Source organism: Suricata suricatta, chromosome 4, assembly GCF_006229205.1.
Source record: "Suricata suricatta isolate VVHF042 chromosome 4, meerkat_22Aug2017_6uvM2_HiC, whole genome shotgun sequence".
Lineage (NCBI taxonomy): Eukaryota > Metazoa > Chordata > Mammalia > Carnivora > Herpestidae > Suricata > Suricata suricatta.
In genome coordinates, this window is record NC_043703.1 from 108,072,872 (window position 1) to 108,093,876 (window position 21,005).

Sequence of the window (21,005 nt, forward strand, 5' to 3'; positions counted from 1 at the left end):
TGAAAATGAAATGATGAAAATGGCTTAGGGACTCCCCAAACAGCCTTGCTGAACCTTTCTAAGACTATGGCAGCCTAGGACACTTTCGTCCATCTTTTATTCCCACTCTCCTACTGGGTTCAGACTTGCTTTATGAACTGATGGCTCTTCCAACCTTGTCAGGCTTCCTCCTCATTTTATTTCACAGATGGTCCCTCCTGATAAAATCCTCACATATTTAATCCCAGTTTGGCACCTGTTTCCCCAACTGACATAATCTCCAAGCACTAGCAGAGACAGGAAATCCTTGTTTTCCTACTCACCATCTATAATGCAATGCCTTAAACCCACACTTGATCAGTTATACCTTGGCAATCTTCACCATTCTCTGGGTGTGATGTAAAAGCTTCAAGTTCAGGATTTTCATGCTTGAATGGAGCAGTTGTGGCTTTGATGATGGGTATTCCCTCAGTCTATATTTGTGGGGAGGTGGGATATCCGTTTTTCTAGGCAAAAGGCTTGGTTTTACTACTCAAATTCCAATAGAAAGGAGTCAACTGCATCATTAACTTATTCAATCACTACATCTATTACATAGATTGCGTCCAACCAAGAAAGGCATGGAGTAATCACTGTCCATTTCTTCCTGGTAGTCTTGACCTTGAATTGGCCCATCTAAGGAAGTAATATGTTGGGAACTATGTTTGTCCAGCCAATCCTGCAGATTCTAGACTTTATCATTATACCCATAAAAAGCTCAATACTAGTACAGCTTATCTTGGACCCACAAAGAAAAAACTGAGTCCATTAGAAGGCTATGCCCTCAGTTTTGTTTTGTCTTTCTGAAAAGCATTATTTTAATGAGCTTATAATTTCTATATAAATTAGAGCATGTGAATGATGAACATATATTTGAGGATGCTGGCATAGAAAACAGGCAAACCATAGTATTTTCTCTTGTTTAAAGAAGTCTACCAAACACACAGACTTCTAAATAAGAAGGCTTATTTTATTTCCTTGAGCATCTGGTTTTCCAATTTTTAAAATTGTGGTAAAATAAACATAACATAAAATCTACTATTTGAACCTATACAACTCAGTGACATTTAGTACATTTTCAGTGTTGTGCAACCATCACCATTTACCTAGTTCCAGAACAATTTCATCACTCCAAAAGGAAACCTCGCACTCCCTAAGCACTCACTAAGATTTACATTTCTCAATCTTCCAGGCCAAGGCTCACCGCTAATCTGATTTCTGTCTTTATGGATTTATTTATTCTGGATATTTCATATAAATGGAATAATACAACATGTGGCCTCTTGGGTCTAGCTTCTATCATGTAACAAAATGTTTTCTTGCTACATGTAATGGTACTTCAATACTTTTTAATGGGAATAACATTTGATTATATATTCAGTTAATTCTCCTTATTTCTGGAGTCCATATATGCACATTTGTCTGCTTGCTAAAATTTGTGATCCCCATATGCATGGTGCTCTTGTGGTCATCCATAGACATGCATGTGTGCAGAGCACTGGAAATTCTGAGTCACCTGACTGTATGTTCCCAGTTGCTGTGGAACAAAGTGACACCCTGCTTTCTTGTTTCAGCTCTTATACATAAGTGTCTTTTTTCACAGCCCACGTAGCTCCATGCTTTTTGCATTTTTGTGCTTTTTCTTGGTGATTTTAATTCCTTAAAATGGCCTCCAAATGTAGGGCTGTCTAGTTAGTGTTTCTAAGTGCAAGAAGGCTGTAATGTACATTATGGAGGATATAAGTGTGTTAGATAAGCTTCATTCAGGAATGAGTTGTGATGCTGTTGGCCAACCTTGATGTTAATAAATGAACAATATATATTCAAATGTCTCTAAATGGAAACATACTTAAGACAGGGTTATGCATTGAAGAGTAGATGCAAATGCTATGACCAGAGACTTGCAGAAACCTAACCCTATATTTCTTCTAAGAGCAAGAGTTCAATATTCACTCATTCAGTGTTCATGGTGACTTTATAGAACATAATTACCTTGAACAATGAGATTTGACTATATATTCCACATTTTGTTTATTCATTTCTCATTTGACGGACATTTAGATTTTTCCACTTTTTGGTTATTATGAGTAGTACTGATATGAATATTTGTGTACAAGTTTTTGTCTGTACATCTGTTTTTCAATTCTTTGGCTGTATATAGCCAGAGGTACTCAGCTTTTTAAAAATTTATTTTTCAGAGAGAGAGAGAAAGGGAGAGAGAGGGAGAGAGCGAGTATAAGTGGGGGAGGGCAGAGAGAGAGGCGAAGAGAGGATCTGAATCAGGCTCTACCCTGATTGCAGAGAGCCCAAAGGGGCTCAAACCCACAAACTGTGAGATCATGACCTGAGCTGAAGTCAGACACTCGACAGACTGAGCCACCCAGGTGCCCCAAACTGTCCTCAGTTTTTAATCAGTATAATCCCACATAAATTTGCTGCTTAATGGTGAAGGGGGGTTAGGGAATAAAAGGTAGAAGAGATACAGGATGCTAAGAACACAGGTTGGGCTCAGGGTGAAAAGAGAAGTGGGCTTTGAGCTGCAGAGTAAAGGAGGTGATCAAAAGGAGGCCAAGGACAAAAGAAAATTAAAATCAAGGAGGCCAAGGATAGGACCAAATCAAAGTACCAGGTAGATACTTAGGCTAATGAACCAGGCAGAAGGCAATGCATGGAAACAGTGGACAGCATATCAGAGATGTGAGCATAAGGGAACACTTTCGATATGACTGTAACTCCTATTGAAAGCCTTGTTTGAGAAGTCCTTCTTCTTGACTATCTCAACAAACTTGGTTCCTACAACTGCTTCCCGAAACACAGGGAAAGCTCCGTAGGAGCCTGGCACTCAGCCTCCCCATGGGAGGTAATCTTACCAAACTTCCTTCTAATTGCCCTCATGAACTGGTTTCATTTCTAACTTCAGTTGCAATGGATTTTGCCTTTCTACTCAGTTCCTGTGGGATGTGAGGCTGATCTGCTTTATGGTTTCCCAGGTCTGACTTGTTCCCTGAATATTCTTGCTTCTGTATTTGTTTCATGTCCCCAAAGCTTCAGATCAGCCCTGCCCTATACTTTATGTCAGCACAGGTTTCCAGAAACCAAACCCACCTCAGAGTCCCAGGGCCCCACTGGTTTTAATCCAGTAACTGAGAAACAAATGTTTTCTCCTTATGGATAAAAAGAATAACTGGATTAACTTTATGTATTTTTTCCCTTTGGATTCAACTATAACATTAAATGTTTTGTCTTATTTTCCCCCTGGTTACAATATAGACTTATATATGGTAATCAAACTTCCCAAGGGCTTTGGGAAATTTGACAAAGTAATTCAGAGTTTAACAGATGGAATGAAAAAGGGCAAAGAGTCAAATAATTTCTATTTTAACTTTATTTATTTTTGAGAGAGAGAGAGCAAGCAAGTGAGCATATGCAGAGGAGGGGCATAGAGAGAGAGGGAGACAGAGAATTCCAAGCAGGCTTTGTGCTGTCAGCAGAGACCCTGATACAAACTCATGAACTGTGAGATCATGACCTGAGCCCAAATCAAGAGTCAAACACTTAACCAACTGAGATCCAGGCATCCCTCAAATAATTTCTGAAAAAGAAAAGCTACAGAGTGGCATTTCTTTACATAATCTAAAAATGTATTGTAAAGAATATCACAGTAGTTTAAAATTTATATATCAAGGTGCTATAACTGATTTCATTGCAGTTTTTGGACTTTTGTTTTTCTTGATGGTAGAGAATGTTTAATCCTACCTCTTCATTTTGACCCAGTCTGGCCTAAAATGTAGTAAATATTCAATCACCTCTGAGATCTGAGGCTACCCAACTTCTTGTGTGTGTGTGTGTGTGTGTGTGTGTGTGTGTGTGTGAGTGTGTGTGAGAGAGAGAGAGAGGTTTAATTTACCCTGAGAGTTCATCAGACAACTTGATAGGAGCAAAGGCCTCTTGTTTTGACGCCAGGCTTTATTAACATGAGAATATACCTGGCCCTCACAGGCCCTGGTCTTGAGGGTCCTTTTGAATTCTGACCCAACCTTCTTTGTCTCCTCTGGCTCTGATCACTTTTTCACCTCCATTGGGAGCTCAGGAACATTTCAAGTCTTCTGGAACCACCCTGGAGTACGAGACTCTTAGGCTCAAGCGCCTCTTGGGCTCAGGCCTGCATACTTGCCCCAGCATATGGGTCTTTTACCACCCAGGCAGAGAGCTTCTTAGAATCCTGGCCAAACTCCCTGAACTTGAGGCTACTCTATGTGTTTTATTCTAAAAATCCCTTGGTGGACATTCCCTCAAAGCTTTCTGGCATTTCTATCACACTCTTTCCGTCTGGGCTTTAACTCCAGGTAGGCAGCATACATACAGTGAAGAAAGATACATATATAAAGCATATCAAGTCATTTTCATAACCATTATATGACAAGAAAGTGTTTATCATACAGAAATGTTTTGCTTCAAGTGCTCAAAAATCTAACTGTAGCTTAAAGAAATAGGGGTTTATTTTCCCCATACCACAAGAATTTAAGGTAGATAATCCTTGGTCTTTGTAGCTGCTCAATGTAATCAAGGACTCAAGCTTTTTCTATCACTGCTATATCATTCTTAATTTGTTAGTTTTCTCTGTTATGGTCAACAGAAGGCTGTACCTCCAGGCATCAGATTCCCATTTTAGGAAAGAAGAAAAGGGAAGGAAAAAAAGCTTCACCAGCTGTTTTATTTCTCTTTAGGCGGTAAACAGTGCTTTCCTGAATCTGCTTAGCAAACTTCTGCTTATGTCTTACCGGCCAGAACTGTTTCACAAGGGCACCTCTAGTGCCAAGAGAGACTAGGAAATGATAGACCATTTATCTTTCCAGCTTCTATTGTAGAGAAAAGCAAAAGGGAAGGGGGCTGGGAATTAACATGAAGCATGCAAACCTATAGTACCTGCATGGTGGATAAGGTCAATTGGTTCTCTAAATATTCATCCCACCCACCTTTTAGTGTACCATTTTATTTATTTATTTTTAATTTTTTAATGTTTTATTTATTTTTGATACAGACAGAGACAGAGCATGAGAGGGGAAGGGGCAGAGAGAGAAGGAGACACAGAACCAGAAGCAGGCTCCAGGCTCTGAGCTAGCTGTCAGCACAGAGCCCGACACGGGGCTTGAACCCACGAACGTGAGATCTGACCTGAGCCAAAGTCGGAGGCTCAACCGACTGAGCCACCCAGGCACCGCTAGTGTACCATTTTATACTGCAGAGACTAGAAAGCTAAAAATAACTTTTCAACTGGGATCCTATTTAGCTTTTGCTAATCAGATGCACTTATGCACAATTTGGGAGGTAGTAGTGAGTGAGGTGGCAGCCATTCTGATCCTTCTTTTGATCCTTTCTTCTAGAAAGCACAGTCAGTCCACCAGAAGCCTACTAGAACAGATCCATGAATTCAGCAAAGTTGCTGGGTAAAAAAATCAACGTACAGAAATTGGTTGCATTTTTATACATCAATAATGAAGCAACAGAAAGAAAAATCAACAAACTGATCCCATTCACAATTGCACAAAGTCATAAAATACCTAGGAATAAACCTAAACAAATATCTAAATGATCTGTATGATGAAAACTATAGAAAACTTATGAAGGAAATTGAAGAAGACACAAAGAAATGGAAAAACATTCCATGCTCATGAATTGGAAGAAAAAACTTTGTTAAAATGTCATTATTACCCAAAGCAATCTACACATTCAGTGCAATCCCAATCAAAACTGCACCAGCATTCTTCGCAAAGCTAGAACAAACTATCCCAAAATTTGTATGGAACCACAAAAGACTCCAAATAGCCAAAGTAATATTGAAGAAGAAAACCAAAACGGGAGGCATCACAATCCCAGACTTTAGCTATAAAGCTGTCATCATCAAGACAGTATGGTATTGGCACAAAAAAACACACACAGGCCAGTGGAATAGAATAGAGAACCCAGAACTGGGCCCACAAATGTATGGCCAATTAATCTTTGACAAAGCAGGAAAGAGTATTGAATGGAAAAAAGACAACCTCTTTAGCAGATGGTGCTGGCACAGCAACATGTAAAAGAATGAAACTAGACCACTCTCTTATACCATCCACAAAAATAAACTCACAGTGGATGAATGGTCTCAATGTGAGACAGGAAACCATCAAAACCCTAGAGGAGAAAGCAGGAAAAAGACTCCTTGATCTCAACCGCAGCAATTTTCTACTGACACATCCCCAAAGGCAAGGGAATCAAGAGCAAAAATGAACTACTGGGACCTCATCAAGATAAAAAGCTTCTGCAATGCAAAGGAAACAATCAAGAAAACTAATAGGCAACCAACGGAATGGGAAAAGATAGTTGCAAGTGACCTATCGGATAAAGAACTAGTACCCAAAATCTACATGGAACTCACCAAACTCCACACCTGAAAAACAAATAATCCACTGAAGAAATGGGCAGAAGACATGAGCAGACACTTCTCCAAAGAGGACATCCAGCTGGCCAACAGACACATGAAATTATACTCAGCATCACTCAGCATCAGGGAAATACAAATCAAAACCACACTGAGATACCACCTCATGCCAGTCAGGGTGGCTAAAACAAACAAATCAGGAGACTATAGATGCTGGTGAGGACGTGGAGAAACGGGCACCCTCCTACACTGCTGGTGGGAATGTAAACTGGTGCAGCCGCTCTGGAAAACAGTGTGGAAGTTCCTCAAAAAATTAACAACAGAACTCCCCTATGACCCAGCAATAGCACTGCTAGAGATTTACCTAAGGGATACAGGAGTGCTGATGCATAAGGGCACAATGTTCATAGCAGCACTTTCAACAATAGTCAAATCATGGAAAGAGCGTAAATGTCCATCAACTGACGAATGGATCAAGAGGATAAATACTACATGGCAATGAGAAAGAATGAAATCTGGCCATTTGTAGCAACATGGATGGAACTCGAGGGTAGTATGCAAAGTGAAATAAGTCAGGCAGAGAAAGACAGATAACGTATGTTTTCACTCATAAGTTTAACAGGAGAAACTTAACAGAGGACCATGGGGGAGGGGAAAGGGGAAAAATAGTTGGGGAGAGGGAGGGAGGTAAATCATGAGAGACTCCCGAATACTGAGAACAACCTGAGGGCTAATGGGGGAGAGGGAATGGGAGTGATGGACATGGAGGCAGGCACTTGTCAAGATGAGTACTGGGTGTTACATGGAAACCAACTTGACAATAAACTATAAAAGAAAAGAAGAAAAAAAAAAGAAAGCACAGTCAAGCACCAAAGCACTGGCTTTTTCTCTGTCAGCATTTTAGTGGCAAGACGCTAGCTTCACTGGTAGCGATGGACCTGCTATAGAGCATGCACATCTCAGATTTGGCTTAGAGCTCTGAAGCTAGCAGTGGTGGTGATGGTAGCAGGTGATGGTAGATGATCCTGGGCATGTGCTCCTGAAGCCAATAGTTCCAATGATGGTCTCCTGTTGGTGGCAGAAATGACATCTCTACTAGTAGCCAATTCTGCAAAGTTGTTCTGGGAATTGTTATTGAAGGTCTGGCCTGTAACTTAATTCTTCATCTCTACCTAAAAATTTTTAAGTTTCTAATTCCATGTATTAAATGCTTTTACTTAAAATAGCTAGTTTGTTTTCTGCAGTTAAGCCTGGCTAATATAATCTGCTACAAGCCTGGCTAATATAATCTGCTACAGTTCACCTCTCTAGGTTTCCAATACCCATACTTATCTTTTCATCAAGTATATACTTAATATGGAGGGTCATTCCTTCCCCTAAGATTTCATCCAGTTCTTGCACTCAGTTTGAGTCATTTTTATCTTTCTTTGTCAGGTACACATGCAGCTCCCCCATGGAGCCATGGTTTGTTCATCTACCTTCCACATTCCCAGTTTACAATGTGTGGAGAAGTAGCAGGAGGACCACAGTACAAACATGAAAACTGAAGCTGTCAGTAGTTCATGGCTCACACAGAAAACTGCTGGGCAGAAATGGTGAGGAATTTCTATAGGAACAGTGGAATCAGCTCATGGTTGAACCATCTGTTTGTTATCCTGTTCTGTCCTTTGGGAGAATCTTCCCTTTATTCTCAATGGTCACACCTTATTTGGTTATTGGAGAACATTCCATTCCTACGCAGATTTTGCAGCCCACTCCCTACTGATGTGGATACAGGAGTCCCAGGATTGCCTTTGGGGCTGAAGAGTTAGTCATTGGCTTTTGGCCAGCCAGGCTGGCAGTTCTTTGAAGCTTCCATGAACTTCCTTAAGAGGCTTTTGGTCAGTCCCATGAGTGAATAACCATAGTCAAAGAGTTATTTTGATATGGAATTTAAGTCTGAAGATTTTTTTTTTTTAACCTGTAGGCCTGTGTGCTATATTCTTCCCTTTAGCTCTAAGCTAATCATGGCTACTGCCTTAGGGCACTTTCAGTCAGTAGCCTCCTGTGGAGAGACATTAGCTTTAATCACTTATTTTTCTGGTGGTCCTCCCTCTCCTCTTCTCTGTGGAAGAGCATTTCTCAGGGAAAATTTATGAGAAAGGCCTGGAGCCCTAATATTGTCTCTTGCTAAGGCTGTTCTTTTCTTGCCCTTAGATAACCTTCTCCATCAGTTGTGGAAATTAGCTTTTTAACCTCTATAAAGTTCCAAATTGCGGGAGTTGCAGGTAATTTAGAGTGTAAGTAGTAGGCAGAACACTTCTCCAAGCAAAGCTGTTTTCCTCCATCTTTTCTTCCAGTCTGGCTACTCCTGGACCAAGTTTGTCTCTCTTGCAGGACTTTGTAGAAAGTGGCAAGCATTCTGAATAGGGTGTGCAAATTGCTTTAAAAAAAAAAAGATCTCAAGTATTCTGAGCAACCAGTTTATTTTTCTTTATAAACTGTTCTTCAACTGAATAGATCTTCTTCCACTGAGAAGCATTTTTATTTATTTTTGAGAGAAAGAGACAAAAGTGCAAGTGGGGGAGGAACAGAGAGACACACACACACAGAATCTGAAGCAGGCTCCAGGCTCTTTGGGCTTGACACAGGGCTCCATGCAGGGCTTGAACCCACAAACAATGAGATCATGACCTGAGCCGAAGTTGGACACTTCGCCGCCTGAGCCACCCAGGTGCCCCTCCCCTTCACTGAGAAGCATTTAAAAAAGTAAGACCTGGATGATGTCCCCACAATGGTGGTATAGGAGATCCCAGCTTCTACCCCCCACCCCCCAACAAAGATCAACAGGCTTAACAGCTATTCATGAACAAAAACAGCTCTGGAATACACTTAACCAACTTTAGCAACACAGTGGAACATAAAATGGATGAATAAAAGCACAAAACAGAAAGGAAAATAGCTTCATTTTACCTGTATCGTCATCCCATCCCCCAGGCATTACTCAGTACTAGGAGGGAGCTTCCCAGCTAGAAACAGTTGCCCTTGCTGGGAGGGGGAAAGTGGAGTGAACAACCAGTTTTTCCAGGTTTTTGGTGAAATGAAGGACGCACTTCAGTTTTACGATATAGGAACATGGAGGAAAAGCAAAGGTTACCAGTATCAGCCATGCATTAGGAGCAACTGCAGTTCTTGTTCCTTTTTTTTTTTTTTTTAAGTAAGCCCCACACCCAGCACAGAGACCAGTGTGGGGCTTGAACTCATGACCTTGAGATCAAACCTGAGCTAAGATCAAGACTCAAATGCTTAACTGACTGAGCCACCCCAGCACCCCATGAGCACTGCAGATCTTAGTAAGCTCTCGGTAGAGGACTCCAGGAGCCTTCACCACTGAAGAAACCAATGGCCAGCTTAGCCACCATGGACTCCTTCCAGACTTACCAATTTTTTTCACCACACGTATTCATGTCACAGTCATCAGCTAAGTTCCTCCCAGCTTCTTCTTCATCCCCAACACTTGCTAGAGCCCAGCACCCACACTGGCAGCCAGCTCAGCTTTCTACAACTGCATCAGTGTAAGACACCAGCATAAACCCTGTATCTGTGTGCCATCAGTGTGTGCACACTCAGAACTAGCCCCTCCAGCTGTGCACCTGCAGGCTCTTGACCTGCCACCCGTCATCAGCCTCCACTGATGCACACACAGGGCAAGATCTTGCAGCCACAGAAGTGCACACTGATCTTGTTTCCTGTCACTGGCCTGTACCATGGGGCTCATCTGCAACTAGCTCATCCAGCTGTGCACCTGCATGCCTGCAGTCTGACTCCCAATACCAGCCTCCAATGCTGTGTGCCCACGGCAAGACTCAGCAATCCCAGTAGTGCACACACTCTCATAGCTGTCAGTGTGCCCACAGTCGGCCCTGGCCTTCTCTGTTGGCCTGGCCCCCACCACTATGTGTGTCTACAACAGGCTGCTGACACTAAACAGGCAACTAAAGTTGCCTCCTGCAGCTGAATACGTGCACACACCACACGCTCCAGCCATTAGCACTACCTGCCCTGGCCCCCTAACCACGGGACCTGCACGTGCTAATGAGGACAACAACAGACCTTACAGGCACTCTAGTCCCCCTACAGCAGTAGCCAAAAATCACACAATGCTGTGGACCCCAGCAGCCTGAGCCAAAGAGCCATCATACCTCCACAGATCCGAAGCCATCATGTGGCCTTGCACTTGGTGCCTGGCATCACTAAACCTAGAATCATAGCATGCTCCAGGATGTCTTCACCCACAAGTGAAAGTCCTTCCTAACAAAAGCCAGTCCATAAATTCTAGAAGAAGTGACTGCTTCTTTAAATACACAGACACCTACACAAGTCCACAGAGATCACAAATAATCAGGAAATCATGACACTGCCAAAGAAACACAGTAAGCTTCTAGTAACTGACCCCAAAGAAATGGATTGAATCCATGAATTGTCTGACAAATCTTCAAAATAATTATTCTAAAGTTACTCAAAAAGGGAGAGCGACATCAATACCATGGTAGGGTGAGGTGTTCCTCTTTCCCCTCCCCATTGATTTACGATTGGATATCCATAACTGAAAAAAAGTACCTGTGTACAGCACATCAAGACACCTGAGAGATCCATCCATCTATGCACCTCAAAATAAGTGGGTGAAACTGTGGCAAAGGCAGTGGAGCAAGGGAAGTGGCAGTGGAGTCTGCTGCAGCAGAGGTGATGATGGGAGAGGTTTGGCAAGAAGCCAGCACAACCTTTCTGACACAGAAGGTGGAAGGTAAAGGCAATGAGTGGGGGGCGAGGTGTGTGTGTGTGTGTGTGTGTGTGTGTGTGTGTGTGTGTGTGTATCTGCCTGGTCACATGGGTGCTGACGCTGGAGGGACCAGTTGTTCTCTCTGAGTAGAGATGGCAGTGACTTGGGGGAGGGAAAAGAAAGAGAAGTAGGCAAAAGACTGACCGGAAGTATCTCTTGCTGCCTGCCCCAGGAAGGCAAGAAGACTACCCATGCACCTCTGGGACACGCTCCCCCAACTAGAGGATCCACACACAGGGCTGTGGGCACTCAAAGCCCCAAGTGCTAAGTATACATCTCCTGTCCCACCACTGCTACCTTTTTTTTTTTTTTTTCTTTTTTAATGTACTGGCTCCCAACCCTAGTGGTCAGTCAGCTCCAATAAAAGAAACCAAAACCTTGTGATACAGCACCACCTTCTGGAAATCACAAGGAAGGTTCCTAACTATCAGCCTGTTGGAACTATTAAAATCAAAGTAAGCAATACCTTTCTTGAAATAAGAAAAGTAGGGAACAAATGTGGGGACAGAGGCACTTCTCATTAAACACCATGAAAAGTCACAGTAGCACTGTTTCACAAAAAGAAAACGACAATTTTTCCACAACTGAACTCAAAGACATGAGCTTTGACTGTGACTGTGATATAACTGATAAAGAATGTTAAATGGCTGTTATGAACAAATTCAACAAGCTACAAGAAAACTCAGAAAGGTAATGCAATAATTTCAGGAATAAAATTAAAGAATAGAAGGAATGCTTTACTAGATAGATTAAATTTCTAAAAAAAGAAGACTAAAAAATTCTGGAGGTAAGGAACTCAATAAATGAGAAGAATATATTAGAATGCATTGGGAATAGAGCAGATCATATGGAAGAGAGAATTAGTAAGCTTAATAATGGAATATAGAAATGATTCAGATGGAAGAGGAGAGAGAATTAAGATTTTAAAACAGCAAGGAAATCTCACAAGAGCTATCTGACTTCCTTAGAAAAGCCAACATGGGAATAATGAGCATCCCAGAAGGAGGAGAGAGAGAAACGAGTAGAGAGTAAATTTAAGAAATAATAGCTGAAAGGCTCCCAAACCTGAGAAAGGAAATGGATACACAAGTTCATGAAGCTAAAAGAACACCTTACTAGCTCAACACAAAAAGACCTTCTCCAAGGCACATTATATTACAACTGTCAAAAGTCAATGATAAAGAGTTTTAAAGGCAGCCAGGAGGAAAAAAAGGGAATAACGTACAAAGGTATCCCCATTCGGCTACTGATAGATTTCTCAGCAGAAGCTCTAGAGCCCAGGAGAGAGTGGAATGATATTCAAAATAATGAAAGATAAAAATTGCCAGTCAAGAATATTCTATCCAGCAAAGTTATCCTTCTGATATGAAGGATAAATGAAGGCTTTTCCAGACAAACGAAAGCTGACAGAGTCCATCATCACTAGACCTGCCTTACAAGAAATATTGAAAGGAGGTCTTCAAGCTGAAATGAAAAAACAGAAGTACGCATAACTCTGATTAAGGTGATAAAGTCAGAATGAGAATACTATAATGCTATTTTTTTTAGAATGACATGTTAAACTGTTAATAATACATAAAAATTAAAGGAAAAGATCCTGAAAAATAACAATAGTTACTACAACTTAGCAATGAAATCACAACATAAAAAGATGTCATTTGTGACGTCAAAAATATAAAGGGGGAAGAATAAAAAGATGGAAACTTTATAAGTGAATGAAGATAAAATGCTTTCAGCAGAAAAACAAACTACTTTATCTATGACATGTTATTATGTAAACCTCATGGTAACCACAAGCAAAGATATAGAGGAGAGACACAGAACATAAAAATAAAAGGGGAGACTGAGCAAATCACAATGGAAAACCACCAACTTACAAAGTTAAACAGAAACAGAAGGGAAAAGAAATGATGAAGAGACAAAATAACCAGAAGGCAAAAGATAAAATAGCAATAGTAAATCCTTAATATCAATAGTTAGCCTAAATGTAAATGGATTGAACTCACCAATTATAAGGCACAAAGTGGCTGGGTGGATTAAAAAATTTAAAAAACGAGACTCAACTATATGCTGCCTATAGGAGATTGATTTCAGCTCTAAAGACACACATAGGCTCATAGTGAAAGGACAGAAGATGATATTCCAAGCACAAAGAAGTGAAAAGAAGGCAGGCATAGCAGTATTTATATCAGAGAAAATAGACCTCAAGCCAAAAAGGGTAAAAGAGACAAAGAAGGTCATTATAAAATGATGAAAGTGTCAATACATGAAGAAGATAAAATGATTGTAAATATATACACTTCCAACACCCAAGCACCAAAATATATTAAGCAATTAATAACAGATCTTGAGAGAGAAGCAGACAAGACTACAATAACTATGGGAGATTTCAGTGTACCCCAAAATCAGCAATGGATAAATCATCCAGACAAAAAACCAACAGGAAAACATTGGAATAAAGCCACACTTTAGAACAGATTTCATAGACATATACAAAACATTGCATCCAACAGCAACAGAACACACATTCTTCTCAAGTACATAAAGAACATTCTCCAGGATAGATGATATGACAGGCTACAAAATAAATCTTGGCAAATTTAAGATGGCTGAAATCATACTATCTTCTCTGACCACCATGGTATGGAACTATCAAGAAGAAGAGGAATCAGCAATAGAAGGAAAGTGAGGAGGAGGCCTAGTGATATACGGAAACTAAATAACACACTTCTGATCAACCACTGAATCCCCCTAGGGCACAATACAGAGGTAATAGACTGAAATGCCCCATCTGCATGCAAGAGGTCTATTTGATTATATTAAAAGCTGTGGCCTAAAGGTCAGACTTTTTATTTAATACACATCTAGGGGCTGACTCCAATCCTTTTCAGAGACTAGGGAAGCCAGCAGTTGTCAACTTCAGGCTTCCCTGTGACTCACCTGAGCTTGCTGGTGTCTCTGTGAAAGGAGCTTGTGTATATGTCTGGCACTCTGGCTTTTGTAACTGCCACCCAGAGGACATATCCCTTGATAGACACATCTTATGGTTATCATCCCAGGGTTCAGTGCAAAGGGAGCAAGCAGAAATGCCAATCTCCCAATATTCCCATTAAAGAGATATATTTACATACTTTAAAGAAGGTCATTATAGAATGATAAAGGGGTGGATACAACATGAGGATATAACATTTGTAAATATTGATGCACTCAACATAGGAGCACTTAAATAAATAAAGCAAATATTAACATAGCTAAAGGAAGAAATAGACAACATACAATAATAGTAGACTTCAAAACCTTACTTTCATCAATGGATAGATCCATCCAGACAGAAAATCAATTAGGAAACTTTGGACTAAACACATTAGACCTGACATTAACATTTACAGAACATTTTATCCAAATATTCCAGCAGAATACATGTTCTTCAAAAGGCAAATAGAATATTGTTCAGGCTAGATTACATGTTAGGCCACAAAACAATTATTAGTAAATTTAAGAAGTTTGAAATTATATCAAACATCTCTTCCAACCACGATGGTATAAAACTAGAAATCGACACAAGAAGAAAACTTGAAAACTCACAAAAATGTGGAGATTAAACAATATGCTATTAAGCAACCACTAGGTCAAAGAATAAATCAAGAGAGAAATTTTTAAAAATCTTGAGACAAATGAAAATAGAAATACAACATAAAAAAACATAACAAAAATTATGGGGTACAGCAAAAGCAGCTCTAACAGGGAAGTTTAGAATGATAAATGCCTATATTAAGAAATAACAAGAAACAAGGTGGCAACAAGTGCATACCTATCAATAATTGCTTTGAATGTAACTGCACTAAATGCTCCAATTCAAAGACATAGGGCAACTGAATGGATAAAAAGTAAGACCCGTCTATATGCTGCCTACAGAAGATTAATTTCAGACCTAAAGATATATGCAGATTGAAGTTGAAGAGATAGAAAAGCATTTATCATGCAAAAAGAAGTGAAAAGAAAGCTGGGGTAACAATACTTATATCAAACAAAATAGACTAAAATAAAGACTATAGAAATATTGAGTAGGGGGCAGGCCAAGATGGTGGAGAAATAGGGGGATCCATACTTCCCACCTGCATCTTTCAAACAAAGAAGGGCTGAAGCCAAAGGACTCTGAACCTCAAGAGTATGAGAGAAAAGGAGATGGAGTCTACTAGGAAGACAGCCTCATAGGGGTACTTCAAGGAACAAACCAAAGCACACATAGTGGAGAGTTCAAAACATCACTACGAGTAGGGAAATAAAATAACCAAAGTTACAACAAGAGAGACCGAGGGACACCCTTAAAAGAACACTTCCAGGCCACGCCCTGGCCAGTGTATGAGTCTCCTTTAATATAGCAGTATTCGCAGGTGCAGAGCACATAACAAGCCTTTAAAGCTGACAAGAGACAGAAAGCTAGCCAAAATGACAAAATGGAAGAACTCTCCTCAAAAGAAATTCCAAGAAGAAGTGGCCAGCTAAAGAATTGGTCAAAAGAGATATAAGCAACATAACTGACCAAGAATTTAGAACAATAGTCATAAAATTAATTGCTGGGATTGGAAAAGGAATAGAAGACAGCAGAGATGCTATTGCTACAAAGATCATGGATCTTAAAAATAGTTATGATGAATTTTAAAAATGCTATAAATGAAGGCAAAATAAAATGGAGGTGACCACTGCACGGATTGAAGAGGCAGAGGAGAGAATAAATGAATTAGAAGATACAATTATAGTAAAGGAGGAAGCTGAGAAAAAGAGATAAATTGATCCAGGAGCGCAAAAGAATTCAAAAACTGAGTGATGCAATCAAATGGAACAATATCCGCATCATAGGAATTCCATAAGGAGAAGAGAGAGAAAAGGGCAAAAGGGGTAGTTGAACAAATTATAGCCAAGAACTTCTACAATCTAGGGAAGGAAACAGACATTGAAATCCAAGAGGCACAGAGAACTCCCCTCAGACGTAACTTGAATCAATCTTCTGCATGACATATCATAGTGAAACTGGCAAAATATAAGAATAAAGGGAGAATTCTGAAAGCAGCTAGGGGTAAACAGGCTTTAACATACAGAGGCAGACACATAAGGGTTGTAGCAGACTTATCTACTGAAACTTGACAGGCCAGAAAGGAATGGCAGGAAATCTCCAATGTGATAAACAGGAAATATATGCAGCCAAGAATCCTGTATCCAGCAAGCCTGTCAGTCAGAAGAGAAGGAGAGATAAAAGTTTTCCCAAACAAACAAAAATTGCAGAAATTCATCATCACTACACCAGCCCTACAAGATAATCTAAGGAGGACTCTATGAGAGAAATGTTGCAAGGAACACAAAGTACCAGAGACACCACTACAAGCGTGAATCCTACAGAGAACACAATGACTCTAAGCCCATATTTTTCAATAATAACACTGAATGTAAATGCACTAAATTCTCCAATCAAAAGACATAGGGTATGAGAATGGATTTAAAAACAAGATCCATCCATTTACTGTCTACAAGAGACTCATTTTAGACCTGAAGACACCTTCAGATTGAAAGTGAGTAGATGGAGAAATATCTATCATGTGACCTGAAGTCAAAAGAAAGCTGGAGTAACCATACTTATATTGGACAAACTGGACTTTAAAGTAAAAGCAGTAACAAAAAATGAAGAAGGACATTATATAATAATTACAGGGCCTATCCATCAGGAAGACCTAACAATTATAAATGTCTATGCACCAAATTTGGAAGCACCCAAAATACATAAAACAATTAATCACAAAAAGATACAATTATCTTGATAAGAATGTGCGAATTGCAGGGGACTTTAATACTTGACTTACAGAAATGGATAGATCAACTAGACAGAAAATCACTAAAGAAACAATGGAACTGAAAGACACATTGGACCAGATGGACTTGACAGATATATTTAGAACACTATATCCCAAAGCCATAGCATTCAATTTCTTCTCGAGTGCACATGGTACTTTCTCCAAGATAGATCACATACTGGGTCACAAAGCAACCCTCAATAAATATAAAAGAATTGAGATCATATCATGCATGCTTTTAGATCACAATGTTATGAAACCTGAAATGAACCACAGGAAAATGGAAAACCTTCAAAAGCATGGAGGTTAAAGAACAATCTATTAAAGAATGAAGGGTCAAACCAGGCAATTAGAGAAGAAATTTAAAAAATATATGGAAATAAATGAAGATGAAAATACAATAATCCAACCTCTTTGGGATGCAGCAAAGGAAGTCCTAAGAGGAAAATACATTGCAGTCCAGGCCTATTTCAAGAAACTAGAAAAAGCACAAATTAAAAATCTAACAGCACATATAAAGGAAATAGAAGAAGAGCAGTAACAACACCCCAACCCAGCAAAAGAAGAGAAATAATAAAGATCAGGGCATAAATAAACAATATAGAATCCAAAAAAATAGTTGAACACATCAATAAAACCAAGAGTTGGTTACTTGAAAAAATAAATAAAATTGATAAACCTCTAGCCAGGCTTCTCAAAAAGAAAAGAGAGAGCACCCAAATAGACAAATTACAAATGAAAATGGATCTATTACAACCAATCCCTCAGAAATACAAAAAATTATCAGAGAATCCTATGAAAAAATTATATGCCAACAAACTGGACAACCTAGAAGAAATGGACAAATTCCTAAACTTAAACACACACTACCAAAACTCAAACAGGAAGATATAGAAAATTTGAACAAACCCATAACTAGTGAAAATATTGAATCAGTTATCAAAAATCTCCCAACAAATAAAAGCCCTGGGCCAAATGGCTTCTCTGAGGAATTCTACCAGATATTTAAATCAGAGTTAATACCCACACTTTTCAAGCTGTTCCAAAAAATAGAAATGGAAGGAAAACTTCCAGATTCATTCTACAAAGCAGCACCACTTTGATTCCCAAACCAGACAGAGACCCAGCAAAAAAAGTGAACTATAGGCCAATATCCCGAATGGATATGGATGCAAAAATCCTCAAAAGATACTAGCAAATTGAATTCAACAGCATATACAAATAATTATCCATCATGATCAAGTGGGATTCATTCCTGGGTTGCAGGGCTGGTTCAATATTCACAAATCAATCAATGTGATATATAATAGTAACAAAAGTAAAGATAAGAACAATATGATCCTGTCGGTAGATTCAGAAAAAGCATTTAACAAAATACAGCATCTTTTCTTAATTAAAACCTTCAAGAAAGTCAGGATAAAAAGAACTTACTTAAACATCATAAAAGCCATTTATGAAAAGCCCACAGCTAAGATCATCCTCAATGGGGAAAAACTGAGAGTTTTCCCTTCGAGATCAGGAACATGACAGGGATGACCACTCTCACCACTGTTGTTTAACATAGTGCTGGAAGTTCTAGCATCAGCAATCAGATAGAAAAGGAAATAAAAGGCATCAGAATTGATAAAGATGAAAGTAAACTCACTTTTCACAGATGACATGATACTCTACATAGAAAACCCAACAGATTCCACCAGAAGCCTACTAGAATTGATCCATGAATTCAGAAGTCACAGGGTACAAAATCAAGGTACAGAAATCGGTTGCATTTTTATACACCAATAATGAAGCAACAGAAAGATAAATCAACAAACTGATCCCATTCACAACTGTACAAAAAGCCATAAAATATCTAGGAATAAACCTAAACAAGGATGTAAACAATCTGTATGATGAAAACTATAGAAAACTTATGAAGGAAATTGAAGAAGACACAAAGAAATGGAAGAATATTCCATGCTCATGAATTGGAAGAAAAAACTTTGTTAAAATGTCAATAATACCAAAACAATCTACACATTCAGTGCAATCCCAATCAAAATTTCACCAGCATTCTTTGCAAAAGATAGAACAAACTATCCTAAAATTCATATGAAACCCCAAAAGACTCCAAATAGCTAAAGTAATATTGAAGAAGAAAACCAAAATGGGAGGCATCACAATCCCATCCTTTAGCCTCTACTACAAAGCTGTCATCATCAAGACAGTATGGTATTGGCACAAAAACAGACACATAGACCAATGGAATAGAATAAAGAACCCAGAACTGGACCCACAAATGTATGGTCAGTTAATCTTTGACAAAGTAGGAAAGAGTATTGAATGGAAAAAAGACACCATCTTTAACAAATGGTGCTGGGAAAACTGGACAGCAACATGCAGAAGAATGAAACTAGATCACTTTCTTACACCATACACAAAAATACACTCAAAATGGATGAAGGACCTCAATGTGAGACAGGAAACCATCAAAACCCTGGAGGAGAAAGCAGGAAACAGCCTCCTTGACCTCAAATGCAGCAATTTCTTACTCGACACATCCCCAAAGGCAAGGGAATCAAGAGCAAAAATGAACTATTGAGACCTCATCCAAATAAAAAGCTTCTGCACAGCAAAGGAAACAATCAAGAAAACTAATAGGCAATGGGAAAAGATAGTTTCAAATGACATATTGGATTAAGGGCTAGTATCCAAAATCTATAAGGAACTCACCAAACTTCACACCTGAAAAACAAATAATCCATTGAAGAAATGGGCAGAAAATATGAACAGAAACTTCTCCAAAGAGGACATCCAGTTGGCCAATGGACACATGAAATGATGCTCAGTGTCACTCAGCATCAGGGAAATACAAATCAAAGCCACACTGAGATAACACGTCGCACTGGTCAGGGTGACTAAAATGAACAAATAAGGAGACTATAGATGCTGGCGAGGGTGTGGAGAAATGGGCACCCTCTACACTGTTGGTGGGAATGTAAACTGGCACAGCCTCTCTGGAAAACAGTGTGGAGATTCCTCAAAAAATTAGCAATAGAACTCCTCTATGATCTAGCAATAGCAATGATGGGAATTTACCTACAGGATACAGAAGTACTGATGCATAGGAGCACATGTACACCAATGTTCAGAGCAGCACTTTCAACAATAATCAAATCATGGAAAGAGCCTAAATGTCCATCAGCTGATGAACGACCAAGAAGATGTGGTTTATATATACAATGGAATACTACGTAACAATGAGAAAGAATAAAATCTGGTGATTTGTAGCAACATGGATGGAACTCGAGGGTAGTATGCAAAGTGAAATAAGTCAGGCAGAGAAAGACAGACACCGTATGTTTTCACTCATATGTGGAATAGGAGAAACTTAACAGAGGACCATTGGTAAGGAGAAGGGAAAAAAATAGCTAAGGAGAGGGAGGGAGGCAAACCATGAGAGACTCTTAAATGCTGAGAACAAACTGAAGGTTGGTAGTTAGTGGGGGAGAGGGGAAAATGGGTGATGGGCATGGAGGAGGGCCGTTGTTCAGATGAGCAGTGGGTGTTATACGGAAACCAACTTGACAATAAACTATAATAAAAATAAAATTAAAAAAATAAAGACTTAAAATGAGACAAAGAAGGATAGTATACAATCATAAAGAAACAATCCAACAAGAAGATGCAATAATTGTAAATATTTATGCATCCAACATGGAAGCACCATATACATAAAACAGCTAATAACAAATAAAAAAGTGATCAACAGTAATACAACAATAGTAGGGAACTTTAACACCCCACTTACAAAATGGATAGAACATCCACACAGAAAATCAACAAGGAAACAGTGGGTTTGAATAACACATTGGACCAGATGGGTCTAGCAGATATATTCAGAACATTCCACACTAAAACAACA

The 21,005-nt window shown here is 39.3% G+C and overlaps 1 long non-coding RNA gene across 1 annotated transcript in view; it reads right to left on the reverse strand.

Annotated features, from left to right (window-relative positions):
• Window positions 1–387: 387 nt before the first annotated feature.
• Window positions 388–21,005, reverse strand: part of LOC115289011 — a 46,879-nt gene continuing 26,261 nt past the window's right edge. The window contains exon 3 of the long non-coding RNA XR_003907336.1: window positions 388–485. This is a non-coding gene — a long non-coding RNA (uncharacterized LOC115289011). The remainder of the gene's footprint in view (window positions 486–21,005) is intronic.